The 4,469-nt window shown below is 38.4% G+C and overlaps 1 pseudogene; it reads left to right on the top strand.

Moving 5' to 3' along the window:
* Window positions 1–2,764: 2,764 nt before the first annotated feature.
* LOC113632374 (protein DEK pseudogene) lies at window positions 2,765–4,190 on the top strand (annotated as a pseudogene).
* Window positions 4,191–4,469: the final 279 nt, after the last annotated feature.

Genomic DNA, 4,469 nt, shown 5'->3' with positions numbered 1-4,469 from the left:
ATTTGATGAAGCTCGTGAAGACAGGATTTTCTTTTTTCACAAATTCAAAGTTCTAGAGAGTAAAGGCAAGAGTCTAGGAGAAGGAATGGAGTAGAAATCTGAGTCAGGAAAAATGCAGTCAGAACATGATGGGTATTAGAATAGAAGAGAGGATAGTTAAACAGAGAGGTTTACAGTTTGGAAGATGATGCAAGAAGTAGCAATAAGGAGCATTGTCTATACCCACAGTCTTTAAGCCATCTGGCCTCGCTGATTGTAGTCGCCGCCTTAGAGGGAGGTGTGGCAGTTGTCCGTAGAATGGCACCTTCAATTTCCTCCTGATCTGAAAAAGTAAATGGCAGCAATGAGCAGCTGCAAATGAGCCATGATTCTTGGTGATGATATTTAAACTCAGGACTAGGTGCTAATATTTCTGTGTCCATATTTTAATGCTCTTAGCTGACTCGGAAAAACTTAAGTCTGAGACCTGAGAGCCTGTCAGAGCTGATAGGATAGTGTACAAAGAGTTTGCATTCTCACATACAAAATATGCCAGTTCTCTATAGTCTTAATTTTAACACAGGGCTTAACATCTTTGAGGTCAGCAGCTAATTCATCAGAGTTAAGAGGAATGAACAGCTGCACTTTTCTTTGTAGTAAAAACATTGATAATAAAACTGTTAGCATGCACTGTAAGCAGAAACTGAGACCGTTTGGATATTTGCCACGTAGCTTATAGCCTGAAAAAGTATTTTCCTTGCTTCTTTCAATTCTTAGGATATCAGACATTATATGTACATATGCATATACTTTTAAAAGAGAGATAGTATACTATTCTATAAATTTCCATTCTCAGTTAACAATATAGTGTTTGGTGAAATACTTTGACAAAGGAAATGCAAAAGGAGGATGGTTTTATTTTCTCTTGTTTTAACCCTGTAATGAATGTTGGTATTGAGTTTGCTGTTTGACCAATGGATCTGCACAAATGGTTTAAATGTTTGAAGTACATGCTTAGTATTCATTATAAAAGAATGTTTTTGGACTGTGTGGACTTGGTTTGAAACACAGCAACTTTTTATGACAACGGGCAGCCATGCCCTGGCCACATTGATTAGACAGATTCTACCCGTATTGGAGAAAACACTAAGGAAGATAGAAGGAGGGAATTGAGAAGTGATCCTTTTAATATTTCATATTATTACTATTATATAACGTAATAAGCAAGAAAATTCAGTTTGATTTAAATTAACCCAAAGAGTAAGCTTTAATCATGACTCCCATTTTTAATACCAATTGCATGATTCCTTTATCCTCAGGAAGCCCTTCCATGTAGATGTTATAGCATTTATTCATGGTCTAGTTTATCTTTTTCTTCTTTCTTAAATCTTCAATTTCATTTCCTAATCTGTCAGCTTCTTTATTTAAGTTAGGAATTTTTTTTTTTTTATCTTTAAGGACTTAGAAGCAAAATACTGTGTTTAATCATATGTTGGAAGTCTATATAAATGGTTTTTATAAATAACTTAAAAAATAAAGATGGTATAGAAATACTAGAATTTAGAGTGAAATAGAAACTAAGTTACTCGTTTTTATATGTTTAAATATTTTACAGAATTGTATTTTATGTTAATTTTCCTTAGGCTTTCACCTCTTCCTTTACTATTGCTCTACCAATTACTCACACGCTAGGCACCTTGTAGATAATATAACACATACCCTCTTTTCCTGTTAAACAGAGCCATTTATTCCTCCCTCAGGTAGTTATAATGACTTAGAAAACTAAACATTACATATTAATAAATGTTCTATACAGGATATTGTTTCATAATGGAAGAAAAGTTCACTAAGACATAATATATAATACTGTCAACTTGACTACAAATCAAATTAGTAAGTTTTAGGCATTTAAAAGCCTTTGGAGGTCTTATATGCTCTGTGAAAACAAATGCCCTCAACATTAACAGTCTATGGATTTGGAATTTAGATCCACCTCCTAGATTGAAAATAGATAATCAAAAATATTCTTGTATTTATTCATTTTAACAGTTTTATTGAAGTATAAATGTAAACTTCATATAAGCACAATTTGTTGAGTTTTGACATACATATATACTTATGAAACCATCTGTCACCCCCAAAGTTCCTTCCTGCCCCTTGGTATCCATGGTAATGGATGGATTGGTAATCCATCCCTTCTGTCCTTCCCATGCCTTCTTCCCAGGCAGATACTTCTTTGCTTTCTGTCACTGTTGATTAGTTTTCATTTTCTACGTTTCTATTTAAATAGAATTTTGCAGTAAGTACTTTTTTTTTTTTTTTTGGTCTTCTTTCACTCAGAATGATTTTGAGATTCATACATGTTTTTGCATGTTTAATTCATACATTTCTACTTACTGCTTAGTTTCATTCATTGTATGGATATACCACCACTTTTTATCCATTCACCTCTTTATGAGCCTTTTCCGGTTTTTGGATGTTACAAATGAAGTTGCTATAAACATTCACATGCAAGCCTATGTATGGTAGTTTACTTTATTTTATCTTGGGTAAAAACCTAGGATTTGGGTCCGCTTTTCAGGCAGAACGCCGACCAGACGCCGGACGCCGCCGGGGGCCGCCTGGGAGGGCGCGGCCCCTGCGCCCGCGGCCAGGGCCACCCTCGCGCCCCCGCCCCAGCCTAGCCCGCCGGGGCTTCCCACAGAGGCGCCAGCCCGCCCCGCCTCCCCCACTCCGCGCGCGCCAACTCCCAGCTCACGGCCCTGATTGGCTGCCGCATTCTCGCTTTCCTTCCCGAACCGCCATTTTGAAAATCTTGTTGATTCTGGGCATTCGAGAGAGCGGCGCAAGCGTCACGCCAGCGAGCAGTCCGCGCGCGTCCTCCTCGGTGCCCGTCGCCACCGCCCGGAGCGTCTTCGTGCCCTCGCGCGCCAGGCCCGCGGCGGCCGGGACCCGTGGTCCACAGCATGTCCTCCTCCGGCCCTGCTGCGGAGGGAGAGGGAGCCCCCGCCCAGCCCGCGTCCGAGAAAGAGCCCGAAATGCCCGGCCCGAGAGAAGAAAGTGAAGAGGAGGACGAGGACGACGAGGAGGAGGAGGAAGAGGAAGAGAAAAGAAAAGAGTCTCATCGTGGAAGGCAAGAGGGAAAAGAAAAAAGTAGAGAGGTTGACAATGCAAGTCTCTTCCTTGCAAAGAGCGCCATTTACAATTGCACAAGGAAAGGGGCAGAAACTTTGTGAAATTGAAAGGATACATTTTTTTCTGAGTAAGAAGAAAACGGATGAACTTAGAAATCTACATAAACTGCTTTACAACAGACCAGGCACAGTGTCCTCATTAAAGAAGAATGTGGGTCAGTTCAGTGGATTTCCATTTGAAAAAGGAAGTATCCAATATAAAAAGAAGGAAGAAATGTTGAAAAAATTTAGAAATGCCATGTTAAAGAGCATCTGCGAGGTTCTTGATTTGGAGCGATCAGGTGTAAATAGTGAACTGGTGAAAAGGATCTTGAATTTCTTAATGCATCCAAAGCCTTCTGGCAAACCATTGCCAAAATCTAAAAAAACTTCTAGCAAAGGCAACAAGAAGGAACGGAACAGTTCTGGAATGTCCAGGAAAGCTAAGCGAACCAAATGTCCTGAAATTCTGTCAGATGAATCTAGCAGTGATGAAGAGGAAAAGAAAAACAAAGAAGAGTCTTCAGATGATGAAGATAAAGAAAGTGAAGAGGAGCCACCAAAAAAGACATCCAAAAGAGAAAAACCCAAACAGAAAGCCACTTCTAAAAGTAAAAAGTCTGTAAAAAGTGCTAATGTTAAGAAGGCAGATAGCAGTACCACCAAGAAGAATCAAAATATTTCCAAAAAAGAAAATGAATCTGAGGATAGTTCAGATGATGAACCTTTAATTAAAAAATTGAAGAAGCCTCCTACAGATGAAGAGTTAAAGGAAACAGTAAAGAAATTATTGGCCAGTGCTAACTTGGAGGAAGTCACAATGAAACAGATTTGCAAAGAGGTATATGAAAATTATCCTGCTTATGACTTAACTGAAAGAAAAGAGTTCATAAAAACAACTGTTAAAGAGCTAATTTCTTAAGAGGACAGAAACAGATGACCTGTACCCATGGATTTAAAGATCTGATTTATACCATTATACCAGCAAAGAGAATGTATTTCCTTTTCTAAATCTTTGCAAGCATTGTGTTGGTAGAACTTCCTTCTGACCTTTTTATCTTGAGTGTTAGGTGAATTTGCGTTTGCCATTTTAAATTGCATTTCTATGCAGTTTTTAGTTTAAATTTTTGCATGGCAGTAATTGTCCCTTGCTTTTATAGTTGTATTTTGTACATTTTGGATTTCTTTATATAAGACTATAGATTATTGAACTGTTGTAGTTTTTAGTGTGTGCGCAATATTAGCTTAACACATACTTTTAATCGTAGAACAGAAACGATCATAACTGGCATTTATACATGCAGAGACTATTGCAGT

This window comes from Aethalodelphis obliquidens, unplaced genomic scaffold (assembly GCF_003676395.1).
Source record: "Aethalodelphis obliquidens isolate GAN/ISIS:26980383/991018 unplaced genomic scaffold, ASM367639v1 scaffold36, whole genome shotgun sequence".
NCBI classification, from domain to species: domain Eukaryota; kingdom Metazoa; phylum Chordata; class Mammalia; order Artiodactyla; family Delphinidae; genus Aethalodelphis; species Aethalodelphis obliquidens.
The sequence above is the reverse complement of the archived record's forward strand: the minus strand, read 5'-3'. Positions and strand labels throughout refer to the sequence as shown.